The sequence below is a fragment of the Coturnix japonica genome, chromosome 2, assembly GCF_001577835.2.
Source record: "Coturnix japonica isolate 7356 chromosome 2, Coturnix japonica 2.1, whole genome shotgun sequence".
NCBI classification, from domain to species: Eukaryota; Metazoa; Chordata; class Aves; order Galliformes; family Phasianidae; genus Coturnix; species Coturnix japonica.
This window is the reverse complement of record NC_029517.1, coordinates 66,161,670-66,181,973: the sequence shown is the minus strand read 5'-3', so window position 1 is coordinate 66,181,973 and position 20,304 is coordinate 66,161,670. Positions and strand designations below refer to the sequence as shown.

The window sequence follows — 20,304 nt, the reverse complement described above, 5'->3', positions numbered from 1 at the left end:
GGGCGGAGGGGAGGCGGTGAAGGGGCTCGCGCGCTCCGGGGAGACATCGAGAACGGGGCCACGGGGAGAGATGGCGGCCGGAGGGAGCCGGGCGGTGGGACCGGCCACGATGCCGCTTCCCCTCGGCTCAGGGGCGGGCGGGAGCGGACCGCCCCATCGCAGCCGTCTCCTCCGATAACGGCGCCGTGCCCGCGGGCGGCAGCATCACCTGCGGACGGGAGGGGATGGGGAGGGGAGGGGATGGGCGCCGGCGGCGCAGGCGCAGTGCAGGCGCGGGGAGCGAGCGCGGGAAGGGGCAGGCGTCCAGTGACGTTAGGTCGCGCGCGAGCCGCCCGCCGCCCCTGATTGGCCGCGCTCGCCCCCGCCCCTACACGCGGCGTTACGCTGAGGTGAGGTGCCCGCTCACCTGCCCGCTCCTCACAGCGCTGCGGGTTGGAAGGGACCTCAAGGATCATGTAGTCCAACCCCCTGCCTGGCAGGGCCACCAAAATACACATTTACTAGATCAGGGTTGCCCAGGGCCCCGTCCAACCTGGTCTTGAACCTCCAGGCGGGGCATCCACAACTCTCTGGGCAGCCTGTTCCAGGGCCTAACCACTCTGCTAGTGAAGAACTTCCCCCTAACATCCAACCTAAATCTTCCCTCTTTTAACTTAAAACCATTTCCCCGTGTCCTGCTTTGTCAGCCCTTTCGAAGAGTTTACTCCCCTCCTGGGAATAAGTTCCCTTCAGGATCATCGAGTCCAACTCCTGCCTCCACAGAGAACAACATAAAAACCAAACTCTATGTCTGAGAGCACTGTCCAAACACATCTCTTTAAGGGAATGAACAACACCGGGCATCCTGTACTGTCACATTTTGAAACAAAGTGCAGATAGCAAATTAATACCTCAGATATTAATCTGATTTTGGAAAGATTTTTACATACTCCACCCCCTTTCCCTGCCCCCACCTCCCCAAGACCACCACTTTCTGCACAACAGTTACTGCTCATTCAGAAGAGCTGGCAGCTGCAGTTAGCTGTGGTTTCAGAACTGGGTCATTTGGAGATACTCGGCCTGGTAATCTCAGCTCTTAAAAGGCTGAAAGGCGATCTCAGCCTCTGGTCTCGATGATAGATGGAGATGCCTTTACAGCAGAGCAGGAGAGGAACTAAGGTGATATCATAGGCTAAATATTGCAGCTCTCCCCAGCATGAGAACAGCCCCACAAGTAGATCGAAGCCAAAACTCGTTCAGCGCTAGTTTCCAAGGCCGAAGAAGGTATTTTTGTCAAAGGGGAGGAGGTGGTACACGCAAGTCTGTTTTCTCCCGCACGCCAGTAGATGGAGCTCGGCGTTACCAAAGATCTCGGCATCGCCGTTCTAAGTCAGGCCCGCCTATTGAATCAACCGTGCCACTTTATGTTAAAGGTCTCGTTTACTTCGTGCTCACACTTTCAAAGAACTCTTTTGTTAGATCAAGAATATTACCAGGTTTCATACTGAAAACTAAGTTGCCCCTGGTGGTTTGGTAGAGAAATTTGTTCCTCCATTAAACGACTTATTTAACCCTCACGTAAGCACGTCACTCCCCAGAGTACAGAATGTTATGCATGGCTTGTTCATATAATCCTAATTACTATCACATCTAACTTGCAAAATATATTTGCATTTCTTTTCTGATTCAGGGAAACCCAGCTTCAAATAATGTAAATTTTGTTGAAATGCCTGTAGCTGAAACCTCCACAGTTAAAGCTCCAACCATATATATATATATATATACACACACACAAGTATCTGTAACATTTATGATCTGTAGCCCCCACCCTTACATCAAGCTCCACCTCTCCTCACTTTGTTTGCTCCTTACTCAGTGCACTCATAAGCAGACAGGAGATGACACATCAGCATGATAAAAAAGGACATTTCCTCAGAACTCCTAGTTTTCTCCCCAGGGCAGTTGTGCTATGCACAAATGAATTCTGTGTTTTGCAGTACCAAAGTTCTTACATAGGTTCTTCCTCAGTTCATTCAACGTCCACTGAGGTAAATGGAATGAACTTTGAATGGCAGAATATCTTCCCCTTAACTATCAACTATAATTATTTTTAATAAGACTATCTATTTAGCTGGAGTGGATAAGAAAGGGTTATTTTCTGTCAATAAAAGCCACTATTATGTATTTTTGTTCCTTTATAGTGTGTTAGTTTTGTATTGTTTTACAAAGTTCTTGATTAAGCCAAGGTATTTACTGTGCCGATTTATATAACCTAGTTATCCATTTTACCAATCCAGGCAAATCCAGGTGACATTTTGGAGGATATTTCCTCTTCCTTTTTATAAACAGACAGCTGTATTGCCACCATTTCTCTATCCCCAGTTCCTCCAGTTCTGCCACAATCTGATGAAACTGAAAATCTGACTCATATGTCTTGATTAAATGGTTAATTTCACTTTTTTTGCCCACCACAAGCGTATCTGACTTAGGACCATTCTGAAGGTCCAATCTGAATTCCAGACATTTTGATGCCGTTATAACAAGTCTTTGAATTCCTGCCATACCTCCTATTTCCTCTCTTGCTGTAGGTATGAGCTGATTTATTTCTTTCTTTTCCTACTTTATGGCATTTTGCTCAACAGTAGAAAGTTGGATAATTTCAGAAAGTATAGTTATGTGGCAAAGATTGGTTTGAACTATGAACTAGGAGAGGAAAATCTAAAGTCCAGCTTTTGCTTGGGGTTGATATAGGTAAAGACTTGAAGGGAATTTGAAGCTATGAGGATAGGAATTTGTCTTCTGATCTCACTAGTAACATGGTGGACTATCTCTCTCAATGGCAGCAGATCCAGAATTCTTAAGCCAAATGTCAAAAGGCCTTGGCTTTTCAAACATGGTCTTGTAGAGTTTAACTAACTTGCCCTTCAAGTCTTTCTATGTTGGATGTTTTACAGTCTTCCGCAGAAATTCTATCCCAATGTTTTTTTGCCCTTTCTATGTGATGGTGGAGTTTCTATGCAACAGATCGCATGTTATTTTAACATGGACTTACATACATAAAGGGGAAAGCATGAATTATTACATATATCAGCACAATACAGTCTCTGTGGAAGACTATGGAAATAAAACTCTTGATGAAAATGTGACATTTTACATTTACATTAGTTAAGTTGACTACTGTTTGACTCAGTCTAAGAAGACCTGGAATCAGAACTGAAATCAGAATATCCATGCAGTACTTTGCCTCCATTAATCTATGAATGGACTTAAAATTCATGCTCTTTTTCTAATGCAACCTTCTTTAACAGGTATTCACTAAGTTAATTTTAAATGGTACAATACATTTTACAGACCTCCCATTGAGCTATGTAAATAATTATGGTCATTTTACAATACAGGGCACCTCAACAATTCTTTTTTAAACCCTTCTTAGGAAAAGAAGATCAAATGTACATGAAACTGCAGGTAGTTGCAATTGTTAAAACAGTAACTACATCTTGCATTTATTTTGGACCATGACTTGATGGTACTGAAAATACTTTGTGTGATCAAGCCACACTCTAAAGTATTTCTTCTAAGTGCTTGTTTGTACTGCCAAGCTCTTCAATACTAGCGCTGCCTGACTTCAATGATATTTCTTCTAACAGGAAAAAAACAGCAGTGTAACTGAAGTACACAACCATGAATTAAGAGACATGACATCTCTTTCCAGACCAACCCCATGTCGACAGGTAAGTCACATGGCCAGATTCACTTTACGCAGTGCCATGCTTTGTGAATAGCCCTCTTGTCTTCTGCAGGTCCCAGGGCCTGGATGGTACTCGGAACACAAAAGTTCTATTTGTAGCCTTTTTTGGTTTTCTATTTCTGCGGTTGGAAAAGAGAGATAACCTTACCTGCGAGGTTTAATTCACACTGAAATTTTCAGATAGACAGCAATGAGAAGTAAAAAGTATTGCTTAAGATAAATACTTTCAGGGCAGCTTTGTTATTGTTCTGGCTACCAGCCCACAGTGCTTTGCGTGCAATTTAGTACCACCGGTGGTAGAAATGTTTGATTTGCTAGATCTGTAAGCTCTATCTGTTTAAAAACCATACAGAGAATAAAAAGTGAAGTTTGAGCTGCTATTTATCACCCTCACAAGCACTTGTTCCAGCCCTTTCCAAGTCGGTTATCATGATACTCAGTAGTCTTAAGAACAGGGGAAAAGGTGAGAACAGAAAGCATACTATTCCTCTCAAAAGGCGGATTCAGTAGCTATGTCTGGGCATGGCCTCCCTCTGTAAGCAGCTCTGAAAAACTCCTTCCTTCTTTGATGTGGGAAAAAAAAGAGTTTTTGGTGTAGAGCACCTACAGTGGAGGGTAACAGAGAATACTACAGAACTGCATGAAAGTAGTCTGCACCTGCTTGCATGGAAATGCCTACAGTCAGAAACATTCTGCAAACAAATATAATGATTTTAACTGCCCGGCTCCCTGTCCGAAGCCCTTGTTAAATAAAAGTGCAGCTTCACAGACAATTCAATCATTTAAGGTGGCATTGACGGTGGAAATGAGTCTCGCACTCTTCTCTCAGGTCCTCCACTGAGCCAACGATGGAGAAACTGCACAATGAGACCAGATTGGTAAGCTGAGCTGTATGAAAACTGCTTTGCCTGCATGACTGGGAGGAAACAGTTAAAATTCTTTTAAGATATTTGTAGTTGGATCAGTACACAAGTATGTCTTAAATTCTTGCTTTGTATGGCAATAGAGAAGAAAATACAAAACTTATCACTACTTGGAGAAGTAAGATCTCACCCACAGTGGCAAAGAATGCAATGGCAATACTCCCAGTATATACAACATTAACTTCTGACTGCACCAGTTGCTATCGCCCTTCCCTAAAAATAATCCAAGTCCTGATGAGGTAATAAAGACCATCTCACAAACATTCTTCTCACTTTTTACTTGCTTTGTAAGATTATAGAATCATATAATTATTTCAATTGGAAAAGACCTTCAAGATCATCAAATCTGATCACCAACCTTACTCCACAAGTCTACTGTTAAACTATGCTCCTTACCACCAAGTCTACATCTTTCTTAAACACCTCCAGAGATGGTAACTTCACTGCTTCCCTGGGCAGCCCATTCCAAAGCCTAATAGCCTCTTCCATGAATAAGTGATTCCTTATATCACAAATTAAGCTCATCTGGAACAACTTGAGGTCATTTCCTTGCATCCTAACGCTGTCTTCACAGGAGAAGTGCTCCAGCCCTTGGATCATCTTCATGGCTCTCCAAAAGCTCCTCTCCTAAAGCTCCACATCTTTCCTATGTTGAGGGCCTTAGACTTTGGACACAGTAGTCCATCTGGAGCCTCATGACAGAAGAACAGAAGGAGACAATCACCTCTGTTGTAGAGAGCAACGAGGTTTCCTCTCACACTTTGCTTCTGCAGACTATGTGGCCCCAGTTCTATCAGCTGCTCCTCATAACTCTCTTTTTCCAGTCCTACACCAGCTTTCTTGCTCATCTCTGGACATACTCAAGCAACTTGATAACAGTCCTTCTTGCAGTGGGGCATCAAACTGAACACACTATTCAAGGCATGATGTCCAGTGTTTCTATACAGGCGGACAATCATTTCCCTATTCTGGCTGACAGTAATATTTTTGATACAAGTAAAGGAGCTATTAGCCTTCTTGGTCACCTGGGCACACTGCTGGTTCACGTTCAGGCAAATAAACTGTACAGTAAAATTAGTGCATGCAGGTAGTGATCATCATAGAAATGGTAGACTGAATGATAGCTTCCCTAAAACAAAACACATTTACCTGTAATGTGTGTTGAATAATGAAGCTGCTTTTAAACAATCAACTACCAAGGAAAATAAGTAAATAAAGAAAATCATGAATAAACTTACAAAAAGAAAAGGGCCACAACTAATTTAATAAGCTGTTTTCCACAGATGACTTTCCTGCCCCTACACTGACATCAGGAAAACAATCTGCCTGGTTTCAAGTAGGCATTTGCTGTCCTGTCCTCAGATAATCTTCGAGGGCTGAGATAGCAAGACTTTATGTATACAAACAGAGCACACTTGAAAAATATGAACTAAAGCTGGGAATAAATTATGCTCTAATGGAAGTCTCAGAGCTACTTAACAATGAGAAAAGCTGAAGTAGATACTTTCCAAGGGAAATGTATACAACTGGACTATTCCAGGCTTTCATGACTCGATCTTTAAAACCAGCCAAGAAGAGATTAAATTTCGTTTACTTAAACAGATTACAAAAGGAACATGTCTCACTGCTCTACCCCTTTGTCAGATGGATTCCAGGGCTGAGGATTAGCTAACAACTTGGTTTTGAAGCATGTATACATGTACTACCTCACATCTGAAAGGGGAATTTGGTCAGTTTGTGAGACAAGGAGAAACACAGGTTGCTCCAAGTTCTCTTTTTGCGTCAGCCTCTATGGGCAAAGCAACACAGCACAGTGGGACAGAATGTCAGGGAAAAAGTTTTTAAGTGTTGGTTTCCACTTCTCATTACATGACATGAAAAAAAAAAATATTCCCTTTCTCTTTTTGCTTTTTAGTGCAGAAGCAGATAAATACAGCTTCTGTAGCACAAATGACAGTAACGTAAGCACTAATAGCATCAGTCTTATAAACGCATTAGTAACAAAACCCTACAGACAAGGGACAGAGCCCGTGTGCCAGCACAAACTCTGGCACAGAGCCCTCAGACAGACCGTCTGTCTGGGGAGGAAGTGGGAGTAAGCAGCTCCAACCTTCCCACAGCCATAGCTACCAGAGGAAACCAGCACTACTTCGAAACCAGATGATGTTAGCTGAAGAGAACTGTGCCACCAGTGAGCAGAGACTCACATCAATCTACCAGCAGCCACCCCTGCCACAGCCCTTCTGGGGAGGTGACCCAAGACTTAGAGCTGCACCACCTTCACTGTCCTCCTTTCCAGTCTTTACAATACAGTGATGGAGACTTAATAACTGCAAGGCTTGCCCAAGATAAGCTGTGCACTGAAGGTGCATCTCAACACTACCACTTACCTTGCTTTTGGACACATTCCTCCCTGCAGTTCTCCATAACCAAGAACTTTTTGGACCACTCACCTTCAAGTCTTTCTCTTTTGAATGTTTAGAAGCAACATGTTCCCTCCAACTTCATCTAAAAACCTGACGTGTAGACTAACTATTATTGGACTTTAATTAAAACAAAGTTATACTATTTTTTAGTTGAAAATCTAATCTATTCCTAAGGATTTATAGTGGATATGCTTTGGCCACAGTGTCTCTTTGGTTGTATTGTGTTCTTTTTATCTGTTGTTGCATCCGTGGAAATAAATAGGAGGCACTACCTTCAGAGCAGCCTATGTAGAAAGTTAGAATGTTACTCACATTTCCAAACTGCATGGAAGAACTCATTCATGAATAAAGTAGGCAAGATCAGATACCTCACAGTGGTGATAAACATCCAGTGTTCCCTCATGAGGCAAGAAGGTCTTTTCCAGAAGGTCTTCCTGACAAAAAAGTAATAGTAATGGCAGCTGTGATGATCAAGAGGACATAAGCAGCTCAAGTAGGAGTAGAAATACAGAAATCACCTAACAAAATTTAAACGTTATATAGTTAAACAGCCGCAACAACCAGAATTGCTTTAAAGCATACCTGTCCAACTTGATGGTTTTGTTGCCCTATTTTTTTTTTTTCCTGCTCAAATTAAAAATACTTGAAAAAATAGAAAAAGTCTAGTTACTTATAAACACTAATGACATCATATATATTTATATTTAGTCCAAGACAATTCCTCTTCACTCAGTGCTGCCCAGGCAAGTCAGTGGTTTGGATTCCCGTGATTTAAATTAAAACTTGAGGTCTACGTGCAGAAATACACCTTGCTACATCATAGTTGCCATTCTCTGTACAAATGGAGCACAACAGGTATAGTTACCTGCTGTCCTTTGTAGATAAGAATTATCTCACTGATGCATACAATTGTTCTGTTTGCATACGTGGTAATTACATGCACTTGTTTCCTTCTAGGCCTTCCATTACTCTTCTAAGTGAGTGTGGCGATAAAATGCCAACAGTGCAATTACAGAGTTGAAGGTCTGCTCTTTATTTAATCACTACAAAGCAAGGAGAATGCCTTCTTGTACTGCCTCACCATGAGCTTGTTACGGAGGGGTAAGCTACCACACATTTACAGCTGGGTAAGAACACGCGCACCGCCAGCTACCGCATGTTTAATTAGAGGCTGCAAATGCAACCTCTAATTTCAGTTTACTTTGTGGTAACTTACTCCTGGGCACGTACCCTTCACATTAGCCCTAAATTAACACAGCTAAGAAATAATTTTTCATAGCTAACCAAGGAATCACAAATAAACCCTGGATCCTTTACAGCTGTAGCTTGGAGTTTTGTTAACTTCTAATAAGGCTGATGAAGTCAAGATCTCTTGGGAGCTGTCATCTTTAACTCCGAGTGTCTTTTCCACAGCTCCTTTCCAAATACACAGGGAGCTGAAAGTTGCTTTAATCATACTAGTCCTGCTGAATCTGTTAAAACTCAGACTAATATGATGTCAGCTGCAAGCCCAGCAGGGTACTTTCAGGAGATCAGATTTCTTTAAATTATAAAAACACACTCTTTACAAGGAGCAGCAGACCTTTAATGTCAACATTTTATAATCCAGGTTGTAGTTGGTTATTTCACCCTGTACTTAGAATAACAGTCTCAGCTTGATTGGCCTCACACTGCCATACAAATGTCTGATGTGGAAAATTCAACAGAAACATTAAGCGGCGTAATTAAACACATTATGACTTCTTGACCAAGGCCAATATTGCCCTGTTTACATTCAGTGTTGTATTTTGCATTACAGTTTTATTTATAAGCACTTAAGCTTAGTCCCTTTCAATACGCAGCATTGACTCTTGCCATTTTAGACACTGGTGCTTCATCAAAAGATATTCATAAGTAGACACAGTAAGAAAAAACAGTGACAAAACAAGATACATCTTAAAGAGCCAAATATGAAAATAAAGCAGAGGGAATTGAACAGATTCTTGACTGGTTTACATTGTTTCATCTTTAATTACAGACTTTGCACCTGACAAACAGTTACGAGAGATGTTTTGTAGAACCTGATGTGCAAGAGCAGCTTGGTTTGGGCAGTTGATTGCAAGGGATGGGATTTAACAGAGCAGCTAATGCTCTCAGTTCTGCACTCCACAGGGGTGAATCCTTACCCTCTTTTTGCTAAGCAGAATATTAGTCTGATGTTTGATCCGACGGTTTGCAGTGTCACTATTATTTCTACTCACTCCAATCTTAACAGACTGAACCAAAATACAGTAAGAAGCCAAAAGAAATATAAAATCTTTGTGGTGGAAAGCCAGCTTCTGACACTTCAATTACTTCACTCTGGTTACGGGTTCTAGTATTAACAGTCACACTGTATTTGAAATAAGAACACCAAATGGAGGTTCTCCAGTGATGGTATCCAATAGGAAAGTAAGACCCTCAGTGCTTAAACATGCATTTCCATATAAACCTTTCTTTTTCTCTGCCTAAAAAGATAAATTAAAGAAGCTCAACAAGAATAACATAGTATGTGCTGCACCTGGGCAGATGAGTTCGGCAGCTGTGTTTGTTTCCTACAGAATTAAGTAGATCTGGTCTTCCCTTCAGATATGGTACTAATAAATTCTATGTAAAAGCATCATAATCTTTGAACGTAACCAGATAGGTATTGCCTAGGCTACAGTCAGGTTCTTCATGGAGGGCTGAAATATCATCCTACATGAAATCAGCAACAAAGGAAAAGCACATTTCTGAAATCGCTCCTTTTATCTCATCAATTCCATGTCCTTCTATTGCAGCCTTTGTCTCAACAAGCTCAAGATCATGTCCTTCTCTGTGGAGAATTAAAACACTACCTTTGAAAGGCTGCCAAATGTACATCAACAGTGAAGAATGAGCTCTTTGCAGAATTAACATCGCATCACTAATAAAGTATCAGTAGTTCAAAACACATCTTCCTATTATTATTAACACAATAACTCTACAGGCCTAGCAAAAATCTGTTTTCCAGTCAGTTCCTATAATCTGTAACTTCTGACATTTTAATGCCAGCCCTTGGAACTTACAGAGCTCCTTTCTACAGCACTGGGCACGACCATTCGTTCTCTTTATTCCAGCCTCCTTCTCATCCAGCTGCAACTCATTTTGATTTCTCTGCTGACTCAACCACATGCCACAAATGACTTGGAAATAAAGGTCAAATTTCAAGGCATGCTATATATATCTTGAGCTGGAGGTATACAGAAGGTTCAGAAACGTGTATGCTCTGCCTTATCCATCCTATGTATCCTTATCCATCCTATATTGTTTTTGAATTTAAGCTAGTAAAGACAACATTGAGTTCAAGAGAATCTCTTTGGGTGGAGTAACCAAACTTAGAAATGAGACTAGTTTGGCATTTGTTTTGTGTCTGGTAGAGCAAGTGATTCTGTAGAATTAATGCTTCGTTGCCTAAAAGCCTTCTAACAAATGCAACTCTAATTAACAATTGCCTACTAAGATGCCTAGGAATAGTAGTGAAAGAGTTTGTAACAAGCATTTAGTGTTTGTGCTTGGTGTATAAAGCCGTACCTCAGCTAGGAACATTTCTAATGTTATAAGTCCCTTAGGAGCCAGTGGTTCAATTTGATTTCACAGACAAGTTACATTAGATCTTATTTCTACTGAATATTGCATTGCTTACTGTAGCTTTCTAAGAACACAGGCTTCTACCATGTACCTTTCCTGAGGGCAAACTGCTTTCTCTTTTACTCAGGAGCAGACTGTTACTCTAACTAAAATTCAACTCTCTCATTATTCCGGAGGCCATCAGACTCCACGTATCCCATGACAGTTCTTCAGGTATGATCTGCAATTTTCCCCCTCCCCCAAAGGCATATACTTCTAAACAATTCTTTTTTGAATGGAATATCACTGCATTATCACCTGCCAGTTCTTCATGATGTTATCCAGAAAGGTCAGAAGCACAGATACGTTTTGCTATCAGGGCTGTACTTAGGGTTTACATAGCACAAATTCTCCACACTCTCCACATTTTGCTAGCATTAGATGGGAGCAGAATTCCCCAGGCTTGCTTAATTGAGAGAAGAGTTAAACAGGAAAAATCGAAACAAGGCAGACATAAAGAGGGGAATTAACCTTTGTTAATTGTGTGTGCTAAAAGAAACTGATGAAAAGAAAGAGGGAGCTAACACCAAGTGTCATTTTCTACACTTGCATTTTATAGGGACCCCCTCATACTGACCACTAGAAAAGTAAGGATTGTAGGATTACTTCATTAGCAGCTTTATTATGCTGCACCAGGATTCCAAATACTGCAGAAGCTACTGAGCATTCCAGCACACATTTCTTCTATACTACAATTGTCACAGGTTGCCATAATTCTGGTAACACATTGTACAGTATTTGTTCCCTGCTTTAATCCAACTGAATTCAAAGGGAGGGAACAGGAGGGAATACACTTTTCTAATCGAAGAAATAGCTAGAAGAACTAAGTTATGTTTAACGTTACATCACACTTCCTTAGTGTAGGCCATCAGCACCTGCCACCTGTTACATTAAAAGAGGCAAAACAGCCTGAAGTAACCATAAACCATGGGTGGAGGCAGGAGGGAGGAGGTATTAAACCAACCTACATCTGCAATTTCCATCATGGACTACATCACTCAACATTTAAAGGGAAAAGAAAGCAAGGAGGTAACAAGACCACCATGAAATGGAAAGAACATCAGAGTGCAACAGACTGGTTCAGAAAAAGTTCTTTTGCCACAGTCTTCAGTACCTGCTCTTGCTCTTTGCATCATGGAATGACTTGGATTGGAAGGTCCCTTGAAGACCACCCAGTTCCAACTCCCCTGCTGTGGGCAGGGCCGCCTCCCAACAGATCAGGCTACCCAGAGCCACAACAAAAACCTTTTGCATTGGTAATGACATTGAACTACACCATCAGAAACAGAACCTTCCAGCTAAGAAAGTAAAACCATTAACATGAGTTATCATTGAATCATGGATTGGAAGGAATCTTAAAGACTTTCCAATTTCAGTCCCACTGTCATGGGGAAGGCCATCTCCCACCAGTTCAGGCTCACTAGGGCCCCATCCAACCTAGCCTTGATCGCTTTCAGGAATGGGATAGGACATCCACAGCCTGTCTGGATAACCTGTTCCAGAGCTTCGGCATCCTCTGAGTACAAAATTTCTTCCTAATATCTGATCTAAATCCCCCTATTTTAGTTTAAACCCTCCTTGTTCTGTCACTAACAGACCAGATCATGCTGGTCTGTGTATGAGCTCCCTTGGAAGGCTGCAATGAGGGCTGGAGCCTTCTATTCTCCAGGCTGAACAAGCTTAGCCAAAAGCTTTCACAGAAGATACTGATGGAAGAGATGGGGCTAATAGGAAATAAAGCTAGCAAATACAAAACCTATTAGATGCATGAGCTGACACATCATACACACACTTCTCAAAACAAGGGAAAATGAAAGAGAATCTGTTTTCTTTACTTTTATACATCTAATTCTTCTGCAAATGTTTACCTTAGAAGCATCTTTTGCAGTCACCTACAGTCTTACAAGTCCTGTGTAGACTAACAGGATGACAAATGCCAGTCAGGGAAAACATTAGCTTTCACCTTTCGTAGTGCAGTCCGAAGTCCATTCTTCTCACCTGTCCTCAGACTCCCTTATGCCAGGAGAATTAGTCATCACTCTTACCACCCCAAGGCTGTTAGTAGTGAAAAGTAACACACAGTTCATGGCTGTAACTCAGCTATTCTGTTTTGTTTGTTTGTTGCCTGGAGCGCAATCGTGACATTGTGTTCTTTCAAATTAGGTCTGCTGGGAGGATTTTAATCAGAGGACTCAAAGTATACTTCATTATTCCGAGACTGAAAAGAACTAGTAAGAAGATGACGTTTGGCAGAGTGGGCTCTAGTCAACAGGCAAGATGCCAAATGAAGACTACAGAGAAGGAAAACTGGTAGGATAACCCAACTCTGCTTCTTGTACTACTCTGCTACCTGTGCACTACTTGATCACGTGCCATCCCCGTTCATTCTGGTAGCAGACGTGGTCAGTGGGACTGTGGATAACAAATGGGTAAAGAAGCTTATTTCTCTAAAGCACATTGTGACAACTAATTAACTCAAGTTAGTTAATGCCTCACCTGACATACATCTTCTCTTGTACCATTTAAGCAATAAGGTTGTGGGAATGCTGTATTACACTGGCTTTGAGAAATAGGAAAAAAATCTATTTTACGTAACAATCTAATTACAAGAGGTTCCAACCTAGCAAGAAGCCCTTGTTCAAACATTACCTGTTGCATATGAAGTTGTGCATAGATATCACAATTCACACCAATAGAACATAACTCTACTAAGAACGTGACTTCAGAATATTATGGCTTGAAATGCAAATCACTAACCAAGGTCTCATCTGCAAACATAACCCTTAAGAGCTGGCAGAAAGTGTTCCTCTCCTTTGGAAGTAATGGCTATTATTACACACTGGTATTCGAGATCTTCTATGAAACATACATTTAAACAGCCTATAGTTGTGTAAATTTATTGCCTTAGAAATATATAAGATATGCTGATATGGGGTAACACTGTAATCCATCCACCTTCTCCATTGTTTTTAAATAATCAGAAACACATATTGAACAAAACCCTGTCAGCTGTAGCAGCCAGTGACCTTTGCTGGAACCAAAACTGCAGGCCAAAGGCATTCTGCACACCCTTAGGACATCATCAGTGCTGCATCACCAAGAGGAAAGAGAGTCCGAGCGCTGGGTGGCTCTAAACCAATACAGATAGCACAAAAGGATACAAGTTGCCATTTCCTTGGGTAAAAATAGCAAGGGCATGCAGCACATTACTGTTTTATAGTCTGGGCAATGGGTTGCTTTCCCAAAGGACTCTGTCTCCACACATAACGTGACACAATCTGATATAAGGCCACATACTCAGTCTTAAAAGAAGGCAGCACAACAATGCTAGGATTGTAACCTGCTCACTCTACAAAGTCTTCTTCTGTTCAATCGCAATGGAGCTGTGCAGCTGATTTGATCAGAAAATCTTATACTTACTTTGAAGGCAGGGAGAGGATTTCTCTAAAGCGTAATGTTTTTTCTTCAGTCTAGTTCTGACTTACAAGTCATTAAAAATTACCTTGACTCAAAGCAGGAGTTTTTCCAATGTTTTTTGATTTCCTCCCTCAAAACCCTGCTCTGTCCTTTCAGGCTTGCCAGAGCCTCAGAGAGCTTTCTGTTTTAGCCAAGCACATGAAAAGCGGCCTTGATGGTGGGTGGCTTTCAGCTGTGAAGTGTGACACCAGCCTCCGCCTTCCTCTGGCACTCACACCTGCCCCATATTATTCACATCACGCTCCCAAACCGAGTTCACAAAGTCCTTTGATACAAGTTCATCAAGGTCTCGCTCAGCCACAGGGATACGTATCATTTCTCACAATGAACCTGCCAAGAGGGTCTGCCAAGTACAATGGGCTGCAGTTTTGCATCAGTGGGTTTCAGCTGAGAACCAAACAGGTGTAACAAATCAGACACAATGTGCCCCCCACATCAAACACAGGCACCTCCTGAATAGTAAACAGACCATGGGAACCTCTAAAAGATCTCTGGCTGTGCCTTACTGAATGCAAAAGATTCATGTGCTATTGCGTTTTTGCCAAAAAAATAACTCAAAACAAAACCCACCACCACCAACAACAAACAACCTGTGAGAGAAAGGCTGTGGACTGATCCTTCTTCCACTAATGCCACCCTGATCATCAGAAGTTTTGCTGTGCCCAGCTAATGCAGATGGGTGCCCTTTCTCCCACATCAGCTGCTGTCATTTCAGGTATATCATCCCGACATTAATTTACCAGTGCTGAAGCAGAATGAGAGGAGCATGCCTCGCATGTTCTGTGCATGTAGAATAAGCTAATTACACATACGTTTAAAGATCCTTGAAGTGCCAGGCTGAACGTTGCCTGCTCTAGATTTGCAGTTATAACCATGATCCTGCTCTTAGATTTGCAATACAGATTGCCTTTAGACTTGAAATTTGTTTCCCTTTCTGAGTGATGCTTTTCTCATTCAATTAGCAGGTGCTACTTGCTGTATTACCACATCTAGTATGCAATTAAGAACTGCTTCAGATTGTTTATATCCAAAAGGGTCCACTTAAAACACAGACATTGGGATGCAAGTGCTTACTGAGGAAAAGAGTCTGGTGTTAGACTCTGCAGTAACTGGTGCTGCTTATTGACCCAGCCTATTAATACACGAGTCAATAAGAAGTGAGCTGCTGTGCCCAGGCAATGTCCCACTGACGTAAAGGAGCCAGCTGAAATGAGCCCTTTCTCTTTGACGAACAGCCAGTAATGGGTTTGCAGCACCTGAAGCAGAGCTTTATTTCAACACACGTATCTTAAAAAAAGCAACAACGGGTGTCCATGCCCCAGTGATCAGCGTAATTGAGTTCGTGACATAATATCCCAGTGTTTACTCAGAAAGTGACAGATGTTCATTACTGCTTTTATTTTTAAATGGGCACCTACGTATATCATGATCACACTGAGGGTATTCCTGCTGAAAACATCCCTTCTTTAATTTAGAAGGGGATGTTAAGGTTTGTTTAAAAAACATACGCGCTGTGCAAAGAGCAGCAGATGGAGTGAACAAGCTCACCTGCTGCTTTAGTGAAAAACAGATGAGCAAGAGGTTGTGTGTTCTTAAAAATGCATGAGATATATTGCCTGTAATTGTTTCCTGGGGAGGGCGTGCTCTGAGGAAGGTGGCACAGGCCTGAGAGAGGACGTGGCTCCAGGGCAGGGGGCTGGAGGGAGGAAAAGGAAAGGCTGGCTCTGTAAAGAGTAGTTGCTAAACCTATTCCAATCTGGGCTACATGTACAAGATCAGAAAGTCCTGCTTTCAGATCAGCAAAAGTATCTCAGAAAGCTGGAAGCAAAGGAGATAGCAATTGGATTATCTTTCTGTCTTTCTTTAAATGGCACAGATGTAACGCAGCAGCACAACACCACGTTCATGAAAGCACCCATCTGATATCACACCTGCTATGAACAGCCAAGAGGAGCATTTCCTTTCCACTACACATGCTGCTGCCATTGCCAGCTTGCTTTGCAGCGGGACAGGGCTGCCTGCAACATGTTTTCTTCAGTTAAAAATATCTGAAGCCTGGCCTTTAGGGCCTGTGTTTGTGTACATAGAACAGCCCCAAACATTGGAGCTGAATTAATGCAATCTTTTGTGAAGGCTCAATAAGCTGTCTTTGTTCTCTTCTGAATTGAACAATTCACTGCACGCTGGTCTTACATAAATTAATGTATAAATAAATCCTAACATCCTGGAGTAAGAGCTGAGGCCTAGAATGAGTGTTTAGCTACCACACAGAGTCAGGCTTTCTGGTGCACGAGTGTGTGTACCTTCATCGTTAACCATTTAATTACTTTAGACCAAAAGAGTTGTAATAGAACGCACTGTGTCAGGGCAGCCCACAGTTCTCTATTCAGGGCACTCTCTAGAGAAGGAAGAGGGACCAATTCAAATAAATGCCCCTGGACAGGGAAGATGTTAATATTTTTATCTTCCCTTAGGGAAACAAGGGGATAAGAAGCAGCTGCCATCATTTAATTGCTGAGCTCTGACATGATACAGATGCTCGCATCATATCCCACAGGTGAGAAATCAAAAAGGGGCAGAGAAATTTGGGACTCCTAAGAACAGCTCATTTCTGAGGCTGAGAGTTGGGCTATCAGGTTCCATGAGACAGAAGAAAGGCTCTGGGGGTCTGCATATAGACAAGAGCACCTAAAATGGGCATCGGCTGCCTGAATCCTTTTGGAAGTCCATCACCTTATTCACACCCCAGGGCAGCAGGCGCTTCCTAAATTAGCACCTGAATAAAACCTGAAACATTTTAATTTCTTTGGTTTGCCTTTTAGAAAGCAGAGGTGAAGAGCACCTGTAGCAGGTCTCAGTGGTTTACCACGGCATGACGGTGGTATCTGCCCCCAGGGTTATGGATGAAGGTGTTGTAATCATTCACCTGCTCCTACACTGAGACCAAAGACTGCTGTCCTCCATCCCAGGCAGGAATTGCCTCAGTGTTTTCTGTTGGATGAGACCTGGGGGATGAGAGCAAAGCTGGAAGTGAGGCTTAAGAACTTGAAGTAACAAAAACAAACAACAGCAACAAAAATTAGAGACACTGAGTGAAGAATTTCTTCTTAGCATCCAATGTAAATCACCCCCCTTTTAGTTTAAAATGCTTCCCCTTGTTCCATCGCTATCATCCTGTGTAAAAGTACCCCATGACAAAAGCTCTGTTTTTCCTCAGCTCCAGTAAAAGCTGTGGGCTATAAGGGATACGCGTGGGTTTTGAGTTCACGTCGGATATCAAAGACTGTTGGGAATAAAATTGTTACTAAGTCTGGTTCATGCATTTAGGGAACCAAACTTACAATGTGGGAAGGAAGAGAAGAAAGAAGAGGTAATTTCTCTCATGCTTCTTTAGTAACTTTCTCATGTTTCATTGTAAGATAAAAACAACAACAATAAGGTGACATCTCACTGAATCTCTAATCTCCCTTCAAGTGACAGCTGCATGATTTCATGGAAGATATCAATCTGAGCACCAAACTGAGGTCGATGTGCCCACATGTGATGTTCTAAACCAATTCATTAGAAAGCACGAGGAGGACATGGTTGTGGTTTTGTTCCCTGCGGGAGGTTTCAAAGTAGCACAACGTTTTACAGGACACTGAATAGGAATGTTCGTACAGGAGACCTGTGGGAAAAAAGGGGAAGTGTTGTCACAGCTTGCTGATTATTTTATCAAGGAAGTAACTACGGATAAAATGATCTCCATATGCTCCCATTGCAGTTACCTTCCTTCCACGTGTAGTGCTTAGCTCAAGATTTGCGTGCCAGACACCGCGTCTGCACTGGGAGTGCTGGAATGTTTACCCCAGACGACAGCTCCTCTTTGCCCTGTTATCTGACCTTAGTCATAGCCAGGCATCATCCCACATGGAAAGGAGAACTGCCATCTACCACACCCCTCTCTCTGAGCCATGGACTCTGCTCCAACCTAGGGCTGTGCTTCCGTCTGCTTTATCTGCCTTGGGAGTGTGAGAGTTGGCAGAGTGACACATCCCATGAAAAGTGAGCAACCGGAGTGTGGCAAACAGTCTGAGAACAGCCCACTTAGTGAGCCAGACAGCAAATACCTACAAATAAGGGAAGAATTTAAAGAAGACAAGAATTCCCTCTGAATGACTCACAAACATCTAAACCTGCCCATTTTCCAAGATGTAAGAGCCTGAAACATGCAAAGTTTGTGAAGGCATCTCACCCCTCAACCTCCAGCACTTTGTTACAAATAGATCTCAAAGCACTCGCCAAATAGGTTGGTATCATACTACACCCTTTTAAAAAAGGTGAAAGAGATGCTGGCATACAGAAAGACAGCCCACCAGCCAGAGATGCTGCCAAGAAAGAACAAGGGTTTCTTTGTCCCCAGTCATCGTCCAGAGGCTAGAGAAGACTGAGAGTGGATCGGATCAATGTTTAAAAATATCTACAGTAAAGGAGGCAATTAGATGAAGCCAGACTTTTTTTTCAGTGGTATATAGTGATGGGACAAGGAGCAGTGATCGCAAACAGGAACATAGGAAGTTCCACATAAATATGCAGAAGTTCTTAACAGCGAGGGTGACAGAGCACTGGAAACAGGTTGCCCAGAGAGGCTGCAGAGTCTCATTTTTTGGAGGTATTAAAGACCCATCTGGTTGCTTTCCTGTGCAATATATTGTAGGGAATCTGCTTTAGCAGGGGGTTGGACACAACGATTTCTAGAGGCCCCTTCCAACCCATGCAATTCTGTGATTCTCTTTAATTACCTCTAAGGTCCATCACATCACAGTTAATGCTCAAATGGTTCCATCTTCCCTCTTACCAGAGTTATGACGACATAATTCCAAACACAAGTTTTTATGATACTATGGCTAAGCCCCACAACAGACTTGGCACAAGACAAGAAGACCTCACAGAGGTCAAAGAAGACAATAGGAGTGTATATTCAGTGCCATTCCCCAGCAAAAGGCTGTGCAGTGATCCCATGGGGTGATGGGAGCGCAATAACATGCAACAGAGCTGTGGGGGATAAGGCAAGTTATCACATCCTCAGCTGAAGAGACCCCATCATGTCTGATGGTAAAGTTTATAAGAGAGATTGCCTATGTAGGTAGTGACTGGACAAGAGAGAATGGTTTTAAACTAGAAGATGGGATATTTAGATAGGATATTAGGAGAAAATGTTATTCAGAAGGTGGTGAGGCACTGGAACAGGATGTTTAGAGAAGTTGTGGATGCCTCATCCCTGGAGGCATTGAAGGTTAGACTGGAAGAGGCCACGGTGGCCTGATCTGATCTGATCTGATCAAGCCTGATCTGGTGGATGACAATTCAGGAGCTTGATGATGATCTTTAAGGTCCCTTCCAACCCAAGACATTCCATGATTTTGTGAATGTAACTGCAATAGGTGCTATTTTAGGTGAATTACTGTCACTACATCATCCCAAGAGTTGCCTATTTTAGTTTACTTTTTCCGTTTCTTCCATTTCAGATTTGTAGTACATTAAACAAGTTGCCTGACAAGCACTGGTTATGCAGGTGGAAAAAGCCCAGTATACTGTCTTTAGTGGAAAGTTCTGGCTTGGTCACTAGTCTTATCAATGGTTTTACTCTGAATGTCCTGAAAAGCAGCAGACACTACAATCTCTAGTCCAGTACTGGGTGCATTACTCAGTCCCTTTCATTATAAGAAGAGAAGCAGGTTTTCTTGGAACAGAAAACCCATGTTCACGTGCCCCCACCCCTCACAGTTAAATACCATCAAGTAGTGAATGGTACTTGCTTTTCTAAATCTTGCTGGTGTCAATAGCACCAGAGTCCTTACAGAATGAACAGTTGTTTTTTACAACACTGAGCACATTCTCCTCACAAGCAAGGGAGGAAAGGAAAGATCTTAAGGACTTATATGGATCTTAGGAGAACGTTTAGTGCCCCCAAGAACCAACCAAGCACTGTCTGAAAATTCACCCCCAAAAAATCCTTCTTGTGCATAACTAAGCTTGAAAGGATTAGGCATGTTAGTCTGATATACGAACGAGTGGTCTTTGTTGTATAGCTTGATATAGAAAA

At 42.2% G+C, this 20,304-nt stretch overlaps 1 long non-coding RNA gene across 2 annotated transcripts; it reads left to right on the top strand.

Moving 5' to 3' along the window:
* The first annotated feature begins 329 nt into the window (after nt 1-329).
* On the top strand, nt 330-14,281 carry LOC107309643. 2 transcript variants are annotated; one of them, XR_004306111.1, is made up of 5 exons: nt 330-389; nt 3,627-3,710; nt 4,557-4,605; nt 8,034-8,177; nt 12,906-14,281. It is a non-coding gene; the product is annotated as an uncharacterized LOC107309643 (long non-coding RNA). The 2 variants fall into 2 exon arrangements; XR_001553270.2 differs by lacking the exon at nt 330-389 and adding an exon at nt 2,482-2,567.
* Nucleotides 14,282-20,304: the final 6,023 nt, after the last annotated feature.